The sequence below is a fragment of the Lepidochelys kempii genome, chromosome 25 (genome assembly GCF_965140265.1).
Source record: "Lepidochelys kempii isolate rLepKem1 chromosome 25, rLepKem1.hap2, whole genome shotgun sequence".
NCBI classification, from domain to species: Eukaryota; Metazoa; Chordata; order Testudines; family Cheloniidae; genus Lepidochelys; species Lepidochelys kempii.
The window spans coordinates 3043546-3070017 of NC_133280.1; the positions used below are offsets into that span (position 1 = coordinate 3043546).

Consider the following 26472-nt stretch of genomic DNA (forward strand, 5'->3'; position numbering starts at 1 on the left):
TCTCAGGCTACTCTGCTGACTTCTGGAGCCTCAGAGGTGGTTCCAGAGATGAAGACCTCTAAAAGTAAGAAGACCAGAGACTCTAGAAAGAGGGCTAGGTCACCTCATCAAGCTGACTCTTGGGAGACCTCAGATCCCATAATGTGTCCCACTGAGGCTCCAGCTGATGCCAGTACCGAAGCTTTTGTACCACCTAAGAAGTCCTAACCAGAGAAGCCTTCAGCTAAGCAGCACCAAGAAGCCCCTATCTCAGTAGCATCTCACATCTTTTGGCACCAAGATGCATCTAAAACTGGAGACCACCAAGACTGGCACTTGGTTCCCTCCCCAGTACCATCTTTGGAGCATCAATTCTCCAAGCTCAGAGACTTAGTCTCTTCAGCATCTCCAGTACCACATGCAGCATTTGCAGCTCTACACTGATCCCCATTCCAGGTTCCTTTACCAACTCAGGCTAGAACTGTAAGCTACGACAGTCCTCCAGCACCCTTCAGATTCTTTTCCCCTGAGGATAGCCTCATCTTGTAGGAACCAGAGTCCTTTCTTCTAAGGAGCACCACAAGGGCTCCTTTCCCAGTTCCACTCTTGGCATCTGACAAGAGAACCCTCCTATATCACATCACCTTCCCCACCCCCCTTTTCAACTCAGTGATGACATTTTCAGACTCTAAGGTCTCCATACAGGGCTCTGTTTTGGCATCATATAACCATATTCCTCTAGGAATCTACACTTCCCAGAGCCCATCAGATGTCCTCGGTCCCTTGTACATTAGTACTATTGGGGACCCTTCCCCTAACCACCTCCTCAGTGGGTTCACTGGAACCCCTGGGCATGTTACAGAGACCAATTTTATAGAGCATTACCCCAGAGGAAATACAATCAGTCAGGACCACAACACTCAGAGGCACAGCAAGATCACCTGCAGTACCATGTGTCCCCTTGCTATCCGATGAGATGCAAGAGGAACAGGAGCCACCAAACGAAGGCCTGCCCCCTTTGGACAAATCCTTCTCATTCCCTGAAGAGGCAGTAATACTGCCACCGTCCACCCACACTGAAGATTTTGGGGCCTTTCAGGACTTAATGAGCCATCTAGTGAAATCTCTCCAGATTCCTTTAGAGGAGACCAGAGCCTCAAGATTCCCTGTGTGACAGGTTCCCCCCAGGGTGCCACCTGGAACTGGGGTACCACTGAGTCCCCTGACCAATGTTCCCTCTAATTTTTTCCATCCATGTGTGGAATAAATTTTGTTATGTGCATCAAGGTATGTGCAGATTTGTGCCACTAGTAAAAACAAAAAACCTAGATATATATATATTTTTTAAAAGTTACCATAGGGATATTACTCCAGCCAGGACCGTTTAGGCATTTTAGAAGTCACTACTCAAAGAATTAAATTTAAGTGTAAGAGAAATAAAAATTATGAAATGCACAGACCAGTCAAAATACTAGAACAACACACTTTGAAAGAATAAAATTATAGAGAATATATGGTTTCAGAGTAATATATGTACATATATGTATATATTATATGTAATATATGTACATTGCAGGAAGTACCAAGAAATAACAACAATAATACAAGTATGTGTTGGGAGAGGAGTGTGAAAGAGAGAGAGAGAGTGTGTGTGTGTGTCAGACAGAGACTATGTGAGCTGGCTGCTTGGGAAATCTCAGAAACAGTGCACTGTCTCTTTAAGAAAGGCAGTCACTCATCCTTCACCACAGCAGCTCCAAGTCTTGACACAGGCTGTATCCCCGTTCCCTTGCTCTGTGGAGATGGGGTACAGGGGCAGGGGGACATCCTGACATCAGCACCCTCCCTCCCCCACTCTGCACAGCCAGCAGAAGGGTCCCGGGAGCAGCTGCAGGATGAAGCAATGTGGGGGGAGGGGCACCTGAACACATGCTGCTGGCCAGCTGGGCGGCATTTGAATCTCCCCTGGGCAGCCACACAAGCATGTAGCTTACAGGGAACACAGCCCCTGACCCACTGGCCTGGGCTCCCTCTCACACTGTACTGCACTGTACTTAATATACTAAATAGATGGGATATGAAAAGCAGATTATTACCCTAAGAGATGATACAAGCAGGCTGCAGATTCTTAAGGGGCAGGCTGCACTTGCTTTACAGCTTGGAATCCCCAGGTATCTCATTCACACACTAGAAATCCCATTAGCCTGGGTCCAGCACTTCCCACAGTTCAGTCTTTGCTTGTCAGGTGTTTCCCAGAGTCTTCTTATGGGGGGAGTGAAGAACCACAGATAATGTCACTCTCTCCCTTATATAAATTTTTGCATATGGCGGGACGTTTGGTTCCCAGACCAGTTGGGGAAAAATACTGACATGTGGTCTGATCAAATGTCCTTCTGGAATCATATCAGCCATTACTTACAGGCTATTTGGAGCGTTCACAGGAACGCTCCCCAGGTGGGAGATAAGCTTCTCCTAAGGCCTACTGTTTTTTCCAAATGGCCCATTGCCCTGAATAGGCCCTTCCCCACCAACTATCCAGTCTGAAAGCATCTTGTCTAGTGGTTGTTACCCAGGTGTTACCCTCTGCATTTGAAATGCACAGACACGGTCAATATTCATAACTTCAGATATGTACATGCATATAAATAGGATAATCATATTCAGCAAATGATAACCTTTCCAATGACACCTCATAAGAATTATCTTGCATAAAATACATCATAATTATATCATAATCATATCATATCACTATGAAGAATATGGGGTGCAGGGTCACACTGTGGTGGACATTTTACACACCACCTCCCAAGATAAGATCATCCTACCCACTAATAAGGCACCATTATCGCCTGCATGCACTTCATGGTAACTGACTGCCACTATTTCGCCCACTTGTAAGTGGGCAAAAAAAAAATTGTTACATTCCAGCCAAGGGAATGGAGTACTACTTTTCCTATCCCAGCCCCAACTACCTGGTTATGGACACAATCAATGAAAGGAATCATCAAGCAAGCTCCAGATCCTCTCCATCCAACAGGGAGTCCAGATGCCTAGATCTCCTGGGTAGGAAGAGCTATGTGTTGTTGGCTCTTCAATTTTGAGTCGTAAATTACCAGGCCTTGATAGCAAAATATGATTTTAACAGCTGTTTATCGTTCACTTATTTTATTGAACATTTGCCAGAAGAGCAAAGGAAATATTTTCAACCCCTCATTTTGGAGGGTCCCTTAATTACCAAAACTACCCTACAGGTCGCTCTCAATGCCACCAACATAGTTTCTTATCCTTAGCCACGACAGTGGTTATGCTGTGAGCATGCTGGCTCTAGAGTTCTGGCCTCCTGAAGGAGGTGCAAAACACTCCTTTGAAGGGCCCAAGTTCTTCAGCAGTGCCATGGACTCCTTGCCCCACTCCCTTAAGGTTTCAAGGGCTCCCATTGTGGTTCCTGGGAATATATGTGCTTGCAACAAAGAGAAGTTTCAGCAGGTCTCAAACCTGAAAGAGGTACGGTAGTCTGGAAAGGCTACTGCTCTAAGAGACGATTTTGACAATCTCATCAAGAGCCTCAAACAACCTCTACTGCACAACTCTGCCATCTTCCCCCCTTTGGAGACCGCCTGTCCCACCTACCTAGGAGTATATCACCTCAGACAAGTGGATCCTGGAGGTGGTTGCTAGGGGATACTCCATTCATTTCCACTATATTCTCCACTCCCAAACCGTCCCTCATCAGGAACTCCTCTCATGAGGATCTCCTAAAGCAGGAAGTCTAGTCCTTCCTGGATTTTGGGGTGATGGAGCTGGTTCCCCCAAAATTTGTCCAAAGAGGGTTCTATTCCAAATGCTTCCTGATTCACAAAAGAAAGAGCAGCTGAAGACTGATTTTTGATCTCAGAAACGTGAACACCTATGTCCTATTGCAGCACTTCAGGATGGTAACGCTAGCCACCATAGTGTCATCTTTAGATCCAGGGGACTGGTTTGTCTCCTTTGACCTCCAAGACATCGACCTCCATACTGCTAGTTTCCTCTCCCATGAGCACTTTCTATGCTTTGTCACAGGCTCAGAATATTACCGATATCGTGTCCTCCCCTTTGGGCTCTCTGCGGTGAGGGTTTTCATGAAGGTCCTCTCAGGAGTAGTGGCTCACTTGCATCAGCAGGGCACTGCAGTCTTTCCATATCTGGATGACTCACTCCTACGGGGCTGCACCACCCAAGAGACTCAGTCAGCAACCACCAGGGCCCTAGCCCTATTTTAGTTCCTGGGCTTTCCCATCAATCTAAGGAAGTCTACACTAATCCCAATCCAGGGGATAGACTTCATCAGAGCCACACTAGACTCCCCATCCACCAGGCTTATTTCCCCAAGGAAAGCTTCTTCACTATGACCAGCCTGATCTCTACTCTAAAGCACAGCCCCCAAACAACTGCAAGGGCCTGCCTACAACTCCTGGGCCACATGCTGTCATCCACACTTGTTACACCGCCGGGGAGGCTGCACCTCAGAGGTCTTCAGGCTGGGGTAAGAACTATGTAGACCCCAAACAGACAGGGTCTTTCCAAACGAATCACAGCGCCTCAGCTGGTACTAGACTCTCTCCGGCGGCGGAAAGACCCACTGACGGTCTGCGTGGCAGCCCATTCTCACACCCTCCCCGTTCCCATCGGGCCCAGGAGCGGAGTTCGGGGACTGTCTTCCAGAGCATGGACCAAGCCGGGGCCTCACCCAGACAGACTCTGGGCACCCCGAGCCAGCGAAGACGGTTCCGCTGACATGCGGCCAGTTCTCTGCCGCGGGAGGGGAGCGGCAGCCGCTCCCCGGGAGACGTTCTGCCAGGGCGCCGGCCCCGCTGGGCGCCGGCCCCAAGGCCTCTGCTCGCCACACCGGTGCTCAGGCCGAGGCACGGGGCGGCGAGCGGTAACCGGGCAGCGCCCGGACGGGCGAGACCGGCGCAGCCGCTGGGGGTCCCTCGCCTCCGTGTGGCGGCGCCTCTCAGCCGGCTCGGCCCGGCCCCCTCAAGCAGCCCAGGGCGGCTCCCCGGGAGTCAAACATGCGGCGCCTTCTCCGGTCCGGCCGGAAGGTTTCCACTGTGGGGAAGCTTTGCGAGCCCGCCGCGCCCACGGGTCGGGGTCGGGGTCTGGGGGCCGCGGAGGAGGCGACAGCTCAGCCGCAGCCGGACCGCCTTGCCTGGGGCTCGAGCCCGGCCCGGCCGCAGCCCGAGGGCCCAGGCGCGGGCCGAGCCGGGCCCCAGCCCCGGGCGGGCCCCGCTCCGGCCCCTCGCGCCCTGGCCCCTCGCGCGCGCCCCGCGACGGCCCCCGGAGGCAGCCCCTCCCCCGCGCTGAGGGGCGGGGGGAGAAGGAGGCGTGGAGGCCCCGCCCCTGCTCGAGGCCCCGCCCCTCGGCATCCCGGGCCCGGCTGGATTACGCTCTTCCCCAGCCTGCTCGTAGCTCGAGTCATCCAGGTAATGCCATGACGTCTAGAGTCAGGTCTGGCAGACGATTGGGCGAGATGTCTATCCTTCTGTGTAGTCCCGTGCGCTGATTGGCTGTATGGGTGGGGGCGGGGTTTTCCGCGGCCGCCGTGACAGCAGGAGGGAGGCAGTAGGCGGCGTCCGGCGGCCGCTGGAGCCGGGGTGTGGGGCGGCCCAGGCCCCGCTGCGACTCCGCCCGGGGCACCGGGACCGGCCGGCGGGCGTCGTGCGATAGGCCCTGGGTGCCCCTGGGACGGTGAGGCGGCCCCTGCGGGCGCGGGACTGGGCGCGGGGAGGGAGTGGGGCGACCCCGGCGCGGGCGCAGCGGGGGTCGGGGCGGCCGGCGCTGCGGCAGGGCTGGCGCTGGTGGGGAGCGGCGGGGGCCCTGCGGGCAGGGGAGGAGCGGCGGGGCCCTGCGGGCAGGGGGGGAGCGGCGGGGGCCTGCGGGCAGGGGAGGAGCGGCGGGGGCCCTGCGGGCAGCGAGGGCGGGGTCCTCCGGGGCACAACGGGGGGATGTGAGCGTTGGGGGTTTAGGGAGATAACGGCCGCCCTCATGGGGCGGGGGCTTGCCTCGGCTTGCGACCGTCTCCCCTGCGTAGCTGGGGAATGCTGCGGGCAAGGGCTAGCTGGAGGAGGGCTGGCTGGGGGGCTCTGGAGCCCCACGCTGGTGCTGGAGAAGCTGCTCCCATTCCCCACACCGCCCGAGGTGCTGCGCTGGCCCAGGGCAGCTGGCAGGGGCAGCGTCAAGTCAGTTCGGGTGGAAGCTAGATACTTCCCGCCCTGGACTCCCCGAGGCTGAGGCAGGTTCTCTGGGGCAAGGGACAAGAGCTGGCTGTGCCAGCGTTTCCCTGGGGCTACGAGGCTGTCAGTCTGCCTAGTTGCCCAGTGACATTTGGGATTCCTATCTGCCTGTTGGAGTGTTTGACTGTTGCTTTCTAGCTGTAGTTGTTCCCCTGTCCATTTCGGGTTCTGGTCTTTCCTCTTTAATGCTGGCAATGGTACTTGGTCTGAATTTTAACATGCCCACCTTTGCCATGCTGGATAAGCTTTCACACCTCTCCTCTTCCAAGCATCTACAGAGTAAATAGTGTGATGCCTTAAGTATATTTTGTTCTGTGATTAAAATATGTAATATAATAATGCTTAGCTCTTACATTTCCTTTTTTCATTAGATCTCAAAGCATTTCACAGTCCTTAACGTATTGCTCCTCCCAATACTCCTGTGAGGTAGGGAAGTAAAAGCCATAGGTTTCTCCAAGCTTCACATTTAGATTAGGGCTCTGGTATCCAGTACTGTGTTGTCTTTCTGTTGTTGTTGCTTTTTTATTGTAGGACACTTCCGGGGGTAGGACCTTGTTTTCTTAGCACTCTGCAAACTCCAGCATAGTCAGAATTCAATTGAGTGCTCTCTCAAACTTCTCTGGGGTTCTGTCACCAAATACAGCAAGATTCATCTTGAGTTCTCCATACTGGACTCTGCTCTTCAGCTCTAGCCTGGGGTCAGTGTGAGCAAGCCTCCCTTTGTCCAGGTGTTTGATTTCACATAGGCAGAGTGACACCTGGTGGTGTCCAGTCAATAAAGTTTGCTGAGGAGATACAAGACTGGGTGGTGTTGGTATGTTTTTGGCAATTGAGCCTACATTATCTTGCAACTTATCCGTGAGTTCTCATATTGAAGGGAAAAGAGGCAGGGGCAGCAGTGATTTCTGCAGATCTGTGCATGTGAATGCTCTTGGGGATGGGGAGCAGCTACGCTCTGGGGCCAGTTCAGGAGAAATTATTGCAGCAATGACAATGCTGCACCATCTGCTCAGGATAGGTCTTGTAAGGTCAGTAGCACCTTGTAATTGACTGCCTTGAGCATTGCAAAGAGACTGAATAGTATCAGTGTTGAGGTTTGTTCTCTTTCAGTTGCCATAAAGAGGTTGTTGACTAACTTTTAGGGCTTGTCTCTGTGTCACATAGAATCATAGAATATCATGGTTGAGAAGGGACCTCAGGAGGTCATCTAGTCCAACCCCTTGCTCAAAGCGGGACCAATCCCCAATTTTTGCCCCAGATCCCTAAATGGTCCCCTCAAGGATTGAACTCACAACTCTGGGTTTAGCAGGCCAATGCTCAAACCACTGAGCTGTCCCTCCCCCCAGTCATGGATTGAAACCTGACTGTGGAGAGTCCATGTCAGCATGGCTAAATGGGGAAGGTTGGAGACAGGGCACTAGTAGGAAGTGTGTGTTGGTACCAAGGATTGGCTTTTAAAGACGTGGTAGACTGTTGCATTCTCCAGGGGCCTGGTAGGTTGCCTTCTCTGAAGGAGTTGTAATTTCCATTGTATGGCTCTATTGTTGTTCACTGGCTTTCCCTACTTAGAATAGGCAAGGATCTGTTTCAGAAGTAGTGTCCAGATGTGTTTCAGAGCAATCTAAGGTGTGTATATGTGTGGTGATACTGTGTTCATTCAGAGTTGTCAGGATGGATATTGCTCTCTATTATGGTCCGATTCTCTTATCTTGTCCTCCAAAAGTTCAGATTTTAAAAATCCAAACCCCTGAACGATGTAGTTAAGGCTTTGTCTACACTAACACTTCTGTCAGCAAAACTTTTGTCGGTCAAGGGTGTGAAAAAACACATCCCTGACCGACAAAAACGCTGGTGTGGATAGCAAGTTTCCAGTTTAGAACTAGCCCTTGTGCCACAAGGGGGTGGCAATTAGAAGATACCATCCTACTTTTCCACCCCCAATCAAGAAGGAACTTAATCAAAGGGGCCAGCAAAGTGCATGGGCGTGTTGAAGCCTGACCAAAGAAGAACCCAGCTTAAGGAGTCCAGGGGAGCTCAGAGAGCAGCACAGTCATATTTTAGTATTTGCTCACTTTATACTGAGTGGTTTCTTATTCTGGCATCTCACATGGGCAGAGCTTGGAAGAAGACTGCCACACTTTAACTTATCTTGCTCAGGGGTGTGGAATTCTTACTCCTCTGAGAGACAAAGCTAAGCCATTGTAACTTTTCAGTGTAGCCCACCCCTTTTCTAAAATAAAATCTGAGATTCTGGAGGACAATTTAATATTGGGGGGGCATAACAGTTGTCAAGTATATAAAAGGTTGTTACAAGGAGGAGGGTGAAAAAAATTTCCCCTTAACCTCTGAGGATAGGACAGGAAGCAGTGGTCTTAAATTGCAGCAAGGGTGATTTAAGTTGGATGGTAGGAAAAACTTCTCAACTGTCAGGGTAGTTAAGCACTGGAACAAATGGTCGAGGGAGGTTGTGGAATCTCCATCATGGGAGGCTTTTAAGATCAGGTTAGACGAACTCCTGTCAGGAATGGTCTAGTTATTACTTAGTTCTGCCTTGAGTGTAGGGGACTGGATTAGATGATTGGTTGAGGTCCCTTCCAGTCCTACACTTCTATGATTCTATGCTTGTTGTAATGAGCATTTTACTGAAAACAAACATTGGGACCTCTTATGTTGTAGACCACGTGCTAGAAGACTTATCTGCTAGAAAAGACAGTTGAGCCTGCAGTGGTGTGTAGTCTAGCAATCTGAACAGAGAGCTGGAAATCGTGGGGTTCTGTCACTGATTTAGCCCGCTGTGGCTCAGTCTTCTTGTCTGCATAAAAGGGTCATCTGCCTCTTGGGCTGTTCAGAGACTTAATGTTTGTGGTCTTCAGAAAAGTGATACAAGTGCAAAGTATTGTGACTGATGATAATCTACTACTGTTAGTATAACTGTGTAGTCAGGCAATCTCAGAGTTTTAACAATGAATCAAGTGGACTCTTTTTCCGCCCCAATTCTTTCATGTAAACATCCTTCAGAAAGGTTTCAGAGTAGCAGCCGTGTTAGTCTGAATCCGCAAAAAGAAAAGGACTTGTGGCACCTTAGAGACTAACAAATTTATTTGAGCATAAGCTTTCATGAGCTACAGCTCACTTCATTGGATGCCTACGGCTGCTACTCTGAAACTTTCAGAAAGAGGTACTTATGACCTAATGCTGATAGCCTCTTTTAGGCAAATGGAGATTACATATTTTTGTTCAAAATGTAGCTTTCCCAGAATTAACATAATTCTAACAATTTCTAGCCCCTCCCAGGAAGTTTTATGTTACACTTCTTCAGCAGAGTATGAACTCTTAAAATGTGGGCCATCATACACACCATGTTTAACACCTGGTTAATTAGCTTAATTTTTGAAAACAAGAATCAAACATTTTTTATCCTACACTATATTTTTAAGCAGATCTAGGGCCTAATCCTTAAAAGTGTTGAGAACCTTCAACTCCCATTAAAGTCAATGGGAGTTGAGGGTGCTCATCTCTTCCCAGGAGGCTTTCAGCACATTACACAAGTAGGCTCTTAATGATTTAATGTTGATGCTATATGTAACAAAGGTTTTGGAAGATAATATAACATCCTCCTCTTCTCTTTCAGTCTGGTGTCACTGCATCATACTCATTTCTTGAACAAAGAAAGAACTTGGAAACTCATACTTTGTTCTTTAATTTATGCAGACATAAATATTATGTTTGTATTTGAAAGGATTTTTCTTATAATTGGTTTTGTATGCCTGTTGTATCCTCTTGTCTTTGTGGACTCATACTGAATCTCATTTGTCAGACTGTGTTGCTGTTGGCATACAAAGAATTGTCTGGCATAATTGGTCAAGCTTATGAAAGTACAGAAACACAGGTGCTTGTTTGTAGAACTACCTGTCATGGCTCAGTTTCACCTTCCTCTGCAACATAGGGCACAGATCACTTGTAGGTTTAGACTAGTGTAAATGGCAGATTTTCTGTAGCTTGAAATCTTTAAACCATGATTTGAAGACTTTAGTAACTCAGCCAGAGGTTATGGGTCTATTACAGGAGTGGGTGGGTGAGGTTCTGTGCCTTGCAATGTGCAGGAGGTCAGACTAGATGATCATGATGGTCCCTTCTGACCTTAAAGTCTGAGTACAGTTGCACCTATGTTCCCCCTCTTGTGGTCCCTTAAGGGCTCCCAGCTTCTCGGCCATCACCTCTGTTGGGCAGAGACATATCTCTCTTTCTCTCCTGACTAAAGTATTTCCAGGCTGCACAGTTCCCTGCCTAGACTGTAATTTCCCCAGCAAGCCAGACTGCTTAAACAGCCCAGCATCTGTGCCTTGCTTTCTATCTGAAGGCTATGATCAGCTGTAGCCACCAGCATCACAAGTTACCACACAGCTCTTTCTAAGCAAGCACATTTATTCTTAAGATGAAAGCATTACAGTGAAAACCTACTAAAAACAATAAAAGAACCTACACAGATGTCCATAAATTTACCAGAGATTATCCCCCAACTAGTACCAGGACTGTAAGCTGACCCTGGCTGGGGCTGACTGTTTGGTTTCCTCTTCATTTTTCTTTTTCCCTATCTGCGACCAGAAGCGGAGAGAAGCAGTGGTAGGAAGCGACTCAGGGAGGGTAACTTACAGGGTATTCCCAGAGGTTGAATGCTGCCGACCCTCCTAGGGCCCTGGTTTGGAGTCCAGTGGAGTGGGTGGGCCTGGGCTCCCCTACCACTGCCCCACAACTGAGTGGACGCTAACCACTAGGCCTCCCAACCGACTGACAATCCTATTACAAGCTCCTGCAAAGGGCTTTTTCTGTGGTCACAAGTTCATAACAGCCCTAGCTCAGAACCAGCACAATCATGAATAGTTAAGTCTTCCCTTTATACAGCTGATTGTTCATACACTCGGAATCTGTAAATCCATGTTGTAAGATTAGCAGGTACCCCATCCCAAGATAACTTGTTTAGTATTGCTCTCCATCACCACTGTCCTCTGCTCCCTCTCCTCTTCTGTGTCCCTTGCTCCAATGACAAACTTGTGGCTGGATGGTGGGTTTGTGACATTAGAGGCACTTCTTCCTCACAGGACAGTTGATGGTGTCATATGAACACGGTTATTGGGTGGGGAGACTGTGACATAAGAGGGCAACGCTTTTTTGAGGCCTGTTAATCTGAACAGCTCTCCAACAACTCTTATTATACACTTACGGGTTATGGACTTTCTAATGACTACTAGAGCAGAAGACCACTTTACCAGGATTTTATTAATTCAGACACACGTGACATGCAGACTCTACAGCAGGGGTCAGCAACCTTTCAGAAGTGGTGTGCCGAGTCTTCATTTATTCACTTTAATTTAAGGTTTTGCATGCCAATGCTACATTTTAACATTTTTTAGAAGGTCTCTCTCTGTCTATATATTATATAACTAAACTATTGTCATATGTAAACAAGGTTTTCAAAATGTTTAAGAAGCTTCATTTAAAATTAAATTTAAATGCTGATCTTACACCGCCGGCTCGCTCAGCCCACTGCTGGCCTGGGGTTCCGTTCACCTAGGCCGGCAGCAGGCTGAGCGAGGCCTGTGGCCGGGACCCCGGGCCAGCAGCGGGCTGAGCGGGGCTGGCGGCTGGGACCCCGGACCAGCAGGTCGCTGAGTGGCTCAGCCCACTGCCGGGCTGGGGTTCCATCCCCCGGCCCCTGCCAGCCGGGGTCCCAGCTGCCGGCCCCGCTCAGCCCACTGCCGGTCTGGGGTCTCGGCCCTGTCCACATAGAGTAGGTACCTACTTTCTCCCTGGTTCTGGCCCATTCTCTTCCTCTCTCTGCACTGAGCTGAGGGTGGGAGTGCACTGAGCACAGGGCTGGGGGTGAAGGAGCAGGCTGGGGGTTGGGGTGCAGGGTCTGGCCAGGAGCTAGAATGAGGGAGGGGGCTTAGGGTTCTGGCAGGAGGTTTGGGTGTGGAGTGCTTACCTGGGCAGCTCCCATTTGGTGCGAGGGGTGCAGGTGGGAATATATGTGTGTGTGTGTGTGCACGCGCGCGTGCAGGAGCTCCCTTTTGGTGCGAGGGGTGGGGGTGGGGATGTGGGGGGTGCAGGAGTCAGGGCAGGGGGCTGGGGAGGGGGGGCTGGGTATGTGTGGGGGATGCTGGAGTCAGGGCTGGGGTTGTGGGGGGGTTCAGGGGTCAGGGCACGGGGCTGGGTGTGTGTGAGGAGGGTTCAGGGGTCAGGGCAGAGGGCTGGGGTGTGTGTGAGGGGGTGCAGGGGTCAGGGCAGAGGGTTGGGGGGTGCGGGCTAGGGTCGTGGGGGTGCTCCCAGCCCCCTGCCCTGAGCGGCTCATGGCAGGGGGCTGGAGGGGATATGCTGATTCCACCCCCTTCCCCAAGGTCCTCGGAGCAGAGAGCGCACTGCGGCTCCGTTTTTCCTTCTCCCCCTCGGTAGCAAGGGCCATCAGCTGATCAGCCGCAGGGAGGGAGAAAAGGAGGGGCAGGAACCCAGCACGCTGGGGGAAGAGGTGGGGGGAGGGGGAAGCTTGCCTGCCCTGCAAGGAGAGAGCGGTGGGTGGAGAAGAGTGGGCCGGGCAGGATTTTTATTTGCACGCAAAAAATTGGCACGCGTGCCATAGGTTGCCGACCCCTGCTCTACAGTATAGAACCATAGTAGAGATGTGATGGAATCTTCTCCCCCAGACTCCTCTGATATTGGACACAGTGCACTGAACTGGAATAACCCAGGAGAGATGGGGTTGTGGATGTTGAAGGGAGCCACAGCAGGTACAAAAGATGAAAGGAGTCTGTGATTCCTGTAAGTGCAGGAGATGGCTAAGCCATCTTTAGGATACATACCATGTATGTGTATCCTAATCCAGACTTCACAGCATGCATGCTTGGGTAACTGTCTGTGTGGCTAAGCTTTTTTTAAAAAAGAAGTATACTTGAGGGGCTTTCCTTTTTTGTAAGATATCAGTACGCTTCTTGGCTGAACAAGCTCAGAGAATGAGGTTGGCTGTTACCCAGTTCACAGGAGCACCCTCAGGTTAATTAAATGCAAAACAAACCTTTTAATGAAAACTAGTGTTGCACAGTTCAGAACTTATTTCAGGAAGTGCTAATGTTAAGGTTGAACACGAAACTGTAGCTCTCTGTTGCACATGTGCGTTGTAACAATCTTCAGTTGCATGATCTCATGTTCTATCTTTATAGTATCATACATGTGTGTCTAAGTTTGTAGAAAAGATGCCACAGATCAAATCGGGTTCCCCTTGCTGGCAGCCCTCCAGATTGCTGTGAAGGGATCCACCATTGAATACACATGTGTCTTTTGCATCTGGACTCTGAACAGAGCCCAGGCACTGTCCCTGTCTTGGGTCTCGGGGCACACACTTGGGATGCAGAGCCCCTGTCTAGCCCCCCCCCCATTCTGAGAGTTTAGACCATGTGGTTCCTCTGCCCAGTCCCTGGAACCAGTGCTGATGCTTTAAACGTCTCCTGTAGCTTAAACACAGTCTCTCCCAGAACACCACCCAAGGTGTGAGCCTTCTGTCTCTCCTCTTCGGGGGCGCTGGTGGTAAGAATAACACTTAACACGCACAGAATTCTGTATAAAAGAGTCTAACACCATTGTTCTTTAGTTAACAAATAAAGCATAAGAGAGTACAGATCATTTAGAAAACTTCAAACATCCTAAATGCAGTGCCCCTGGCTAGCTCACCTTTCCCTTGGAGTCCTTGGAGGTTCTCTTTATTCAGAGGAGCAGGCTTCCCCTTTGGGCCCTACATGCAGCTCCTCTCTTCAGCCATTTTCACCAGCTAAAGCTGAAGGAGCAAAGAGGTCCTGCTCTTTTTTAACCTTCCAGGCCCTTTGTCAGGTGACCACCTGGTCAGTCCCAATAGGTGATCTCATTGCTAGCTGTGGTGGGGTGTACAAACCCCACACTGGGCAACACAGAGTTAACAAGCTAATGTGAGCTCAGGGCATGGGCAGGAGGAATAATAGGCCAGGGGAGGCTAAGCCTCTCCTAAGCCAAGCCCTGGCCCTGCCCACACTGCGCCCTGTTCCCAAAGCTGGTGCCAGCTCAGCTCCAGCCATATGCCAGCAGGTGGCTGGGGCCAGCGAGCGGCCTGGCACTGGGGCCAGCCAGCGGACCAGGGCTGTTCGGCCGTGGCTCCTCCAACTGTGCACTCAGGGCTCTGGCAGGCATTGGGGGGGGGGGGTGGAATCTGGCTCGGGTGGAAGGGGCGAGGCCTCATGGCTAGCCTCCCCGAAGCAGGGGCTCATGCACCGTCCATGGCTACGAGTGCCCTGCCCTGTCAGTGCACCTGTGAGAAATGTCAGAATTTGAAGGAAGAGCTTAAAAGCCCAGTCCAGTCAGTGGCACACTTCTGAGAAGAGAAGGTCTCCAATATTCAGCTCCTGGAGCAAGGTCTGACTAAAGATTAAAAACTGCTCAGTTGATCACTGCCTGGTGACCCGTCCCCGGAGGGAAGAAGGGCGGACCTGTTGTGGATCCACTTGTGATGCCTTTACACTAGCCAGTGAGCCTAGTTGGGCCCCCAGCTTTACAGAGGAGAACTTTACCACATCTGAGAGGCAATTGGTTTGTGTTTAGTGACAACCCCTGGAAGGGGTGGACTGTCTGGGGCTCAGGCCTCCGCCTGAGCCTCTTGAGACTGGGCAGGTGTACAGGAACAGCCACATACCCCGAGAGCAGAATGCTGGTTTACAGCCCTGGGGATGCCCTGGCAAAGGGACCTTGTACTGTAGAATATGGTCCACTGGCTACTGATTTAAAAGTCATTGGCATGTTCTTAAGAGGACAGATGTAAATAAATTGAAAACTAAATTCTTTCCAAAAAAGTTCTGACATAGAATTGTTTTCCTTTGGTTACTATATTAAATAGTAGTTGTATAAAGACAGATGTGTTAATGAAAGATGATTGGTACATGGCTTATGAAAAGTGTTAATATTGTAAGTTAATGGTAATTTCCTGTGTATGCTAACACTTAATATTGTTTGCTGCTTCTTATACAGCAGATGAAGCGTGACTTATGTTTTTCTGTGTACTCATCATTTTAAATTACCTTCAGTCAATCTGGCATAGATGGGTAGTACAAGATGCTATACAAGTGTATTTAAAGAAAATATTGAATCTGAGAACTAATATGTGATCATGCAGTTTGTATCGTGATACATGCACAAAATGGAACTGAGGTAAGGTTTGTATGGACAGCCTTAATATTGACTCTTTAAGACATAAATTTGTTATGCACTGTTAAGGTTGCAGGGTTAGAGTGTGTGTGGATGTATAGTTACATTATAAAGATAAGGTTGAACTAAGTTTTTTGCATTTAATATCAGTGATTCAACTTCTTTATGTGTGAAAAATATGTATAACCATCCCAAGCTCATAACACTTACTCTTGGAGTAATGAGTGAATTTCCATTAAGGAGCTCCACATGGCCCTACTGGCTCCCAAAAAATCTGCCGCAAGTTGGCTTCCTGCTACTACCCTGCTCCCAAAGTTTCACACCATGATTCCAAATCCACCTCTCAGCTTTGAATCCCTGTGGACTTTCTGAAGATCACCGGACCTGCTGTAGACATTAGTGCAGCACACACAATCAAATATGGATATTGTAAGTTCCAGAGCAGCTCCTGTGGCCCCTTTAAAAATCTGAAGGGAGGGCGATCTGGTGTGGGAGTTAGGAAGTAGGCAGCAGATAATCAGGAAAACTGGCTTTGACTCATAGACATGGGCAGGCATCAAGGTCTGTGTGGCCTTGGAAAGTCATGCAGGAGCTCTGAAAGCACCCCCCGGAAGCAGTGGCAGTCAGGCCACTTGATGCATTGTGCAATTGATTGTACACATATTGGCACATGGTAATGGAGCTCAAAGTTGGGTTCCGTGATTCTGCATCACTTACCTCTCCTCCTCTATCCTCACTTGGATCAAAGCAGTTCTGTTATCTGGGGGAGATGCCACCACATTTTGTTCTGTGTTTGTACAGAGCTTAGCACTCTGGGCCCTGGTCCAAGACTGGTGCTCCTGGTTCTACTGCAACACAGATAATACATATGCCTCCAGTGGGTGTGATGATTATGCCACTTTCATCTCCAATTCCACACCTCACCCCACCCAGAGGAAAGTTCTGATATCTGCATGAGAAGATCCTTCTGCTGCATGGGTGAGCCAGGTAGCATGCAGAAGCTTATACCACCATGGATTATAAACTCTCTGGGGCAGGGACAATCTGTCACTGTATGTCTGTACAGCATCTGGCACAATAGGGTCCTGACCTTTGTTGGGACTTTTAAGTGCTACCATATTACAAATAATAAACTGAAACATGATTTTCTTCTACAGACGGGTCTGGGCAGTTTCAGATGCTCTTAAGAAAAGCTGAATGACTGTCACAGCAATGAGTTCTCTGGCAAAAAAACGTGGCCTATATTTTCAAAATTGACTAGCGATTATGGGTGCTTCAGTGTTGGGGGGGGCATCCAAAATCACTACTCACTTCTATCAATATAGGCATCTGACTCTTATGGTTTTGTTATAAAAAGTGCTGACCCTTGTTACCCCATCCAGCTTACTGCTGGTCAAGATGCCTCTATTAGTCTACAGCTTTCACCCAGTATCGTCTGAGGTAGTGCATAGGATTTTTAATAGTTTTTACTCATAAAGATTATGAAAGTGGTTTAAACTACATTTTTTGTAAAATATTAATCATGTTTATTACAGTAGTGCCTACGGACCAACCAAGAATGGCTCGCATTGTGCAAGGCACAGTACCAACAAAGCAATAGACAGTTTCTACCCCGAAGGCGTGACAATCTAAATAGACCAGAGAGAGACAGGGTGGGGACCAGCAGAGGGACCAACATGAGGGCATCAAATGGCATGTTAGTTCCACATTTTACGGGGGATGGATTTAGTTAGGAAGGGATCAGCTAAATGGGAAGGGAAGAGAGATGAGCGGGGGTAGGGGAGGAGAGGGTAAGAGGAGCAGGGGTGGAGTGAAGCTGAGGTGAAGGGACTGTGAGGGAGGGGAAGGCTCGGAGCAAACAGCCTGTCAGCACAGGGCAGTAGAAAGTTCTTTACCGCCCAAATGTCCCTGCTATGGCAGCTTCTGCTCCTTCCTGATGGAGCCTCTGGCTGGTTGGTTTCTCTCTGCAGTTTTTCCCCCAACTAAGGACCACCTAGGTCCTAGTGCCTCCAGAGTATGACAGGTTTCAGAGTAGCAGCCATGTTAGTCTGTATTCGCAAAAAGAAAAGGAGGACTTGTGGCACCTTAGAGACTAACAAATTTATTTGAGCATGAGCTTTTGTGAGCTACAGCCCACTTCATCGGATGCTTATGCTCAAATAAATTTGTTAGTCTCTAAGGTGCCATAAGTCCTCCTTTTCATTCAGAGTATGACAGTCTCCCCTGTACAGTTGTGGGTCAGAGGAAGAGTGATCCTGTGTAGGCTCCATTTTGCCCTCCTCTCCTCTCTCCACCCCAGTGCAACAGTCCCTGGTTTGGTTGCTTCTGTAGCTGCTCCTATTGACTGGAGTCTCATGAATAAATGACTTTCTTCAGAATTTTCCACGGACAACAATATAAAATTAAAATACGGTTGAGCCATGCCTTCCCCATTTTTCACTAACACATGACTCTGTTTTTCCTGTGACAAAACAGTGACACTTCCAATTTTTTTTTTGTCCTGGGCAAACAAGCAGCTTTGTTCATAATTGGTATTTTAACTTTTGCAACACATGGACCGTTTTCACACATGGAAAAGGCCATGTGTGAGACAAATTTCAGGTGCAAATATGGCTCAGTCATAGTCCAACAATTGTTATGACTTTTGGACAGTAGGAAGAACAACATTTTTTTAATATAATGTCTCAAAATGACACAGAAATTTCCAAAAACATTTTAATTTGGGGAAGATTCCAAGCATGGAAAAACTTGACCCAAAAGCTGAGAGTTTCAGAAAGCTAGAATGATCAGATACAGGTAATGGGGCTATATGGGAAATTGTCCTGCATTTTGACCTCTAACACTTGCTACCTTTGGTTGTTCAGAATTCTGAACTTTTTATTCACTTTTTAAGGGAAACTATTCATTTTTTTAAAAAAGAACAAACTTTCAGCAATTTGACAGGTAAAATTAAAATTATTTTAGACCCCCCCCTTAACTTGCTGCCCCCAAACTTTTCCCTTATCTCTGTTGTTCCCTCCGTGCAAATCAGCAAGGCTTTTATCCCCAGAATACATGGCATTTCCAGTTAATCAAATATATTACAAATAGAACAGGGAGAGAGAGAATGAGATTTCCAATTGTGATTATAATGTTGGAGAGGAGAGGCTTGGCTTCCTGGCCAATAGGGAGGGAACGTGTGTGAGAGAGGGGAAAATAAGTCAAAATGTAATAGTCTCAAAAGCCCATTTGCCTCTGTGACATAGGACCCTAAATCTCATTGTAAGTAAATGAGGACAGTTAACAATAGAACTGCATGTACGTTTTAGAGCTCTCCAGTTGCTGGGCAAGTGAAGCTAAGCGTCTGTGTTTGGTGGAAAATGGTTTCAAAATACATTCAGTGCAGAAAGACTTGTATATTCAAAATTAATCGTATAGTTATTTTTGTACTGTAATTATGTAAATTGCATTCAGATTAATAATAGTAGGCAGCAGTTTAGGAAAACACATACTAGATGGCAGTGGTTCTCAACCTATTTACCATTGTGGCCACGAGCTGCAGTTTCAGAACCACTCCTATATGGCTACTGAGAAATAACCATGCGTCAATTATGTAAATGGCACGCCCACAGCCAATAGGAGTGCAGGAACTTGTATAAATGAGAGCTGTAGTTCTACATTAGCAAGTGTCCAGGACACCTTTGTTGTGGATGAGGATTCCAGTTCAGTTCATTTTATAGTTTGTCTCCAAGTGAACCTTACTATTCATCTCCAAAGTTGGTGTTCTCTAATTGATCACTATGGGAGCAGGCGGCTGTCTGTCTCTCTTTTCAGTTGCTTTCTTGTAAAGTTTGGCTGAATTTGGTTCCAGTTTACCTGGGAACCCTCTCCTAATGCTGTAGTTCTTCATTCCAGGTGTTGGTGATTACCATATAATATGCTACTATAGTAAAGAAAGAGCAGAGAACTCTACTCAATTATGATGTTGTAGCAGATGGCCCTTCTGAGACATTATCAGAATTAAACATGCGTCTAACTTTGGCACTTCCATCAGGCATGGTCTAATCTCTTTCAAATATAAGTCATAATGATAACTCACCCATTTAGTCAGATCATCAGTTTTCTTTTCAATTAGGTGTTGATCTTCCAGTGTTAGAAGTTTGAAACTCATCTTGTCTAGGGACCGAATGGCTAGGCAGCAGTTCTACAGAAAAAGACCTAGGGGTTACAGTGGACGAGAAGCTGGATATAAGTCAACAGTTTGCCCTTGTTGCCAAGAAGGCCAATGGCATTTTGGGCTGTATAAGTAGGGACATTGCCAGCAGATCAAGGGATGTGATCGTTCCCCTCTATTTGACATTGGTGAGGCCTCATCTGGAGTACTGTGTCCAATTTTGGACCTCACACTACAAGAAGGATGTGGAAAAACTGGAAAGAGTCCAGCGGAGGGCAACAAAAATGATTAGGGGACTGGAACACATGACTTATGAGGAGAGGCTGAGGGAACTGGGATTGTTTAGTGGAAGAGAAGAATGAGGGGGGATTTGATAGCTGCTTTCAACTACCTGAAAGGGGGTTCCAAAGAGGGTGGATCTAGACTGTTCTCAGTGGAAGCAGATGACAGAACGAGGAGTAAGGTCTCAAGTTGCAGTGGGGGAGGTTTAGGTTGGATATTAGGGAAAACTTTCTCACTAGGAGGGTGGTGAAACACTGGAATGCGTTACCTAGGGAGGTGGTGGAATCTCCTTCCTTAGAAGTTTTTAAGGTCAGGCTTGACAAAGCCCTGGCTGGGATGATTTAGTTGGGGATTGGCCCTGCTTTGAGCAGGGGGTTGGACTAGATGACCTCCTGAGGTCCCTTCCAACCCTGATATTCTATTATTCTATGATTGTCATATACCTAAAAAATCACTTGTTTACTTGGTCTCTGACACGTAGGGAGTCCTTACAGCATAGAAACATTTTTCCTTATTTCCTCATCTTACTGATAGAAACCACCACAGGGATGAATGTTAGGGCAGTGTGAATCCTGCAGGGTTTGGTTCATAAACTCATTCCAGTTTTCATAGGGACTGGAAGCGAACCAGCCCTTAGACGTTTTCTTGGAAGCTAGAGTTCAGACTTCAAGGAGAAACCCACCAATTTCCTTCTCCCTGGCTCACCCCCCTTCTCTGGCACTTTGCCTTTGGGCCTTCATCTTCAGGCTTGGCCCAGGCCTCCCTGGGCAGGCAGATTCTCTGGTTTCTCAGGTGAACTGACTTCATACCATGTTCAGACATCTCAGACACAAAGCTTATTTTTGAGTTTTGATGCAAATATTTAATCCATTTCTAATGAATATAGAAATATAATTTCTATGGCTTCTGTGAGTGCACAGCAGCAGCAAACTACATATCCCATGATCCCTAGCAGTCCATTAAGGAGATTGTATGATAGAAAGAGGAAGTTGAGGGGGAGTTAAGCCTGGCCTACACTAGAAAATTCTACTGTCAAAACTTGCAATCTGCTGGCACAGCCTGGCTTAATTTTGTGTCCTACTATAAAATCCTCCACCTTCTCAGCATAGTTATGTTGCTAGGTGAAGGGGAATAAGCCCTCTGCTGGTATAGATCTGTTGGCATAGGTACAACTAGAGAAGAACATCCATACTGGGTCAGACCAATGGTCCGTCTAGCCCAATATCTTGTCTTCCACCAGTGGCCAATGCCAGGTGTTTCAGAGGGAATGAACAGAACTGTCAATCAAGTGCTCCATCCCCTGTCATCCACTCCCAGTTTCTAGGAAACAGAGGCTGGGACATTCGGAGCCTGGTGTTGCATTCCTGACCATCCTGGCTAATTGCCATTGATGGACCTATCCTCCATGAGCTTATCTAGTTCTTTTTGGAACCCTGTTATAGTTTTGGCCTTCAAAGATCCCCTGGCAATGAGTTTCCACAGGCTGAATGTGCATTGTGTGAAGAAGTACTTCCTTTTGTTTATTTTAAACCTGCTGCCTTTTAATTTCGTTGTGTGACCCCTAGTTCTTGTGTTATGTGAAGGAGTAAATAACATTTCCTTATTAACTTTCTCCACACCTGTTGTGATTTTATAGGTCTCTATCATATCCCCTCTTCGGCCTGGTCTACACTAGGGGGGATCGATATAAGTTACGCAACTTCAGCTACGTGAATAACGTAGCTGAAGTCGACGTACTTAGATCTACTTACCGCAGTGTCTTCACTGTGATAGGTAGATTGCTGATGCTCCCCGGGGACTCCGCCTACGCTTCTCGCTCAGGTGGAGTACCGGAGTCGACGGGAGAGTGCTCAGCCGTCGATTTATTGCATCTTCACTAGATGCAATAAATCGACCCCCGCTGAATTGATCGCTCCGGAGGTAAATGTAGACATGCCCTGAGTCATCTCTTTTCCAAGCTGAACAGTCCCAAACTTTTTAATCTCGCCTCATACAGAAGCTGGTCCATACCCCTAATAAGGTTTGTTGCCCTTCTCTGTACCTTTTCCAATTCTAATATATCTTTTTTGAGATGTGGTGACCAGATCTGCACTCAATATTCAACATGTGGGCATACCATGGATTTATATGGAGGCGTTATGATATTTTCTGTCTTCTTATCTGTCCCTTTGCTAATGGTTCCTAACATTCTGTATATCTAGCTAGGAACAGTAATAGATGAATGTGTGTTGCTATGTTGGGAAAGTATAAACATATTAACTACAGGTGTGTGAACGTGATTGGACAACTGAACAGTACTCTGCTCATGTTTTATGAAGATGAAGGCCTATCAGCATCTAAATAGCAAAGAGAAGACAATAGGTCTGGTTCACTTAAAATACTTAGTTAACTGTAACTGTTTTGAAATTATTATGGAACCATAGTAATGTCTGCAGAGTTCTTCTAGCGAGACAGTTTCCATTTGGTGCAGTTTTAATTAGTAAATGTAAGTATTTATCAATTTGGACTGCACCCCAAAAACTGATCTAGGGAGAGGGTTGTGCTATAGCCACCAATATAAATATAAGGTGATTTCAAGAAAATCTCTTCCCTCTATGGAATACACTGTGTGAATACCCAGTAGGCTCCAAACTGAAGAGCAAAAGAGAGTGCTGTGTGTAAATATGCACTACGAGCTCTGTGACAGGGCAGTGGTAAAATACACTGCAACCTGCAGGCAGCTGCTAGTTTTCAGAAACAAAGACAATTGAAATCAAGTAAATGAAATAGACTGAAATAAAGTAATTTGGAAAAAATCTCTAAATGTAGTTTTCAAACTGTTTGGTAACAAAATGTATTGATTATAAATGATCAATATTGCCCATAAAAACTGAAATACAATGCAAATAAAATCCTGCCAAGCCTTGAGCTTGACAAGTTTGTTTTTCTAATGTTTTTAAGAGTGTACTCTCTTTGGAAGACTGTCTTCATCTGTGTTTGGAAAACAAGCTCATTTGAAGCCTGACCAGAATTTAAATAAACCAAGTCTTCAAACATTCTCTGGAACATATCTCTACAGTGGCCTCTCTAGGAACTACAGGTTGTAGTCATCTGTCCCCACTGCAAGATAGGCAGGCCTAATTTTATTACTATTGAACACTAACAGTGTGGCAGCTCTTAGAAGCCAGCCAGGCCAGATTGCTAGGTGATATACAAACACCTAGAAAGTGACAGTTCCTGCCCTAAAGTGCTTGCTATCTCTTCAGAAGGTCATGAAGCTGATTTTGGAGTAATTTGTTATGACTATTTGAAATTTCACTCCATGAGTGAGGCAAATAGCCCTTGCTGAAAAAATATAGTAGCGTATGGCATTAAGTCTGCCTCTGGAGCCTGCAAGGAGTGCTGGCACAGCCTCTTCCTTCGCTAAGGCTTGATAAAAAGTGTACTGAGTCAGTGGGACATTTGTTCCCTTGGCTTCAGTGAGCTTTGGATCAGCTCTATCCTTCTGTGATTTACTGCTATGAAGCAGTGCCTGAAGAAGTGAGTTAATGATGGGAATCTTAACTCTGTGAAGGTCTTGATTCTTGTGCAATTAGATTCTCAACCTTAATGTTGCATTAAATAAACACAAGCCAGGAAATCCAGAAGTGGCCTGGTGAGTGATTACCCCATGGATGTGCTCTACAGAACTTGAAAAATACTTTGAGATCCTTCAGACTGAGAGCTTGCTTTACAAATGTAAGTTATTGTCCTGAGCTTTGATGACTTGATTGATGTCATAAAGCACTATAGAACTATTATCTTCATACTGAAAGGGCTCTCCTCAATTGCACGTTCATTCCGGGTCCATACTATTCTTATGACTTACAAGTTTGAGCTAACCAGTGTCTGGAGACCTGAAAATTCCTGGTGTATTTTCCTGCAACTTCCATTTTTGTTTCACTGTAGTAATCTCCTGATGGTGATCCCTCCTTTGTGTGTGTTACTGAGTACATGTTTGTAACAACGTTTAAAAGATGTATTAAAATTATTTATGTATAAATGTGTGTGCAGCCCGGCCAACTATCTCTTCAAATGCTTTCAGAGTATGACGTGGTGGGCTAAGCCAGATGAGTCATGTTGATGAACAGTTTTTTGAAGCTATGCCCCTGAATCATTAATCACAGCCACAAAACTCTCTGCAGCAGTTGGGGACCAGTGTTTGTAGTTGGGTTAAACCAGTTCTGAAGCTTTGTGACCATAGGACTGTCTGGAAACACACACATGTGCACATGCTGGAATAAGGGGGAGGAATGAACCAAAACCACCTCCACCCCAGAATGCAAATGGCAACCGGGTGCTATAGGAATCTGCAGAAACATGGTTTTGTGAGAACCTGTCTGGATCTACCCCAGCTCCATCAGTTGCACAGGGTGGGAAGTGGTGATGACCATTTCAAAACAGCCTTCCCCTCTTCAGAAACCCAAAATCACAGGGATCTGTGGAAGACTCTCCAGAATTTGACTTTCGCCAGGGTCTGATTTTATCTTCTGTAGCCTCTGTGTGTATGTATGTAGTACTCTTACTGTTACACTGCAGCAAAGAATGCAGCCCTTTCTAGTGTATTCTTGAATAAAACCATGTTAAGATGGAGTTTAAGGTTGAGAGCAGAGATTTATGAAATTACCGGTGTTTTAGGGTAAAAAAAAAATCACAGTTTAGTTGTAATTATTCCTAAAAACAAGCATCAGGAAATCCAGTTATGGTTTAACTTAAAAGCAATCCAAGCATATTGAGGTAGGGAAGTGCACAGTTAAGGTACTTGACTCTGCTCTATAGTGATACCATGCAGTAACTACATGATTATGATTAAGGCACTTAGTGTCTGCAGTCTCAGGTTAGATTAAACTGATTTTTGGAACCATTTGACACCACCCCACCTCCATCCCTGGTGTCAATTGTAATTTGGATTAAAAAAAGTCAAATTTCAAGTGAAGGTTCCAGTGGCAATGTTAACTTGGACATGCTGCACACAATGTATATTACAGGTTTCAGAGTAGCAGCCGTGTTAGTCTGTATTCGCAAAAAGATAAGGTGCCACTAGTACTCCTTTTCTTAATGTATTTTACGTTGCACACAGAAACGCTGTACTGCACGTATGTAACGTGGGTGAGTTAATGTTACTGGAACATAAACATTTCCCGACTTTATTGTATTCAGGTGTCAAATCTTGCTCACTTTATTCACACAAATGGGACTGCTCAAGTGAGTAAGGCAAGGGGGATTTGGCCGCTAATCACCACTGTAACATTGCCTGAACATAAAGTTTGTTTCTAGTATTGATACACTAAGGTAGCAACCCCCTTTTCCACTCCCAAAATACAGAAGAACTTCATCCAGGTAAAATGGGTTGGAACCAATGCAATTTATCCCGCTTTGAAACCGGAGTAAGCTACACCAATATAAGTGCTATACTATATCGCTGCAGTGCATCTGCCATAGTGTAGATGTGCCAGATATCTCTGTTTGTGCACTGCACAGCGTGTCCACACCAATCTCCCTTCTCATGTACCTAAAGAATTCCTCATTGCTGGAAGATGCTTCCAGCCTTAGCACTTCATTTCCTGACTCTTCTAATCCTGGTTCTGGCTTTGCTTTCTGTGACTTTGAGCAGGTCACTTATCCTCTGTTCTGCAATTTCACCATTTAGGTGTAATAACTGTCTACTTCATAAGGCTCTTGTAAAGCCTAAAAGTTCCCATGCAAATATTAAGGCTAGTCAGTGATGGGAATAGAACTCAGGATGTCTTGGCTCCTTGCCCTCTGCTCCCTCCTGTGTAGGTCATGGAGCCTACTGGTGGAGGGAACAGTAGTCTTTGAAAGATTTGCCTGGCTTGTCCAATCCATAGACCAGGGGTGACCAAACTTACTGACCCTCTGAGCCGCATACAACAAGCTTCAGAAGTTCGAGAGCCGGGGCACACCTGCCAGGGCTCGGGGCTTCAGCCCTGCTCCTGCTGAAGCCCCGAGCCCAGCAGGTGCACCGTGCAGGGCTGAAGCCCTGAAACATCTCCTCCCCCCCGCCCTTCCCACTGCTCAGAAACCCCTACCTCACCACCCTGGTGCAAGGCAGAGGTCCAGAGCTCTTCCCGCCCCCTTTCTGGTAGATGGAGAATGGTGGGAGACCTGGGGGTTCCACGAGCCACACTTAAACAGTAAAAGAGCCACATGTGGCTCATGAGCCACAGTTTGGCCACCCCTGCCATAGACATTCAGTCACAGAGCTTGGCTGTTTGTAACCACTCCTCCCACTGCACCAGGTCAGTCACAAAGTGGGAACCAGATCCATTGTTCTGACTCCAGCAACTGAAGATTTATATTGGGGTGGGGATAGGGGGAGGAGTATTACTTGTGGTTTATTCACAGTGGCTCTTACTGTGTGCTGGGTGATGTACAAAGGGAAGCTCAGTCCCTGCCCCAAACAGCTTTACAATAAAATGAATAAACAAAAAGTGCTTATATGAGAACCACCTAATCTTGCTGTATGTGTGTGAGAATTCTGAAATCCTAGACGTAACTCGCACTGCTGAGCTGAATTTCTAACACACG

At 47.2% G+C, this 26472-nt stretch overlaps 1 protein-coding gene across 1 annotated transcript in view; it reads left to right on the forward strand.

Moving 5' to 3' along the window:
- The first annotated feature begins 5568 nt into the window (after window positions 1–5568).
- The window catches only part of MARCHF2 (membrane associated ring-CH-type finger 2), an 89366-nt gene continuing 68462 nt past the window's right edge, over window positions 5569–26472 (forward strand). The window contains exon 1 of the mRNA XM_073324472.1: window positions 5569–5709. The gene's annotated coding sequence lies outside the window, so the exon portion shown is untranslated. The remainder of the gene's footprint in view (window positions 5710–26472) is intronic.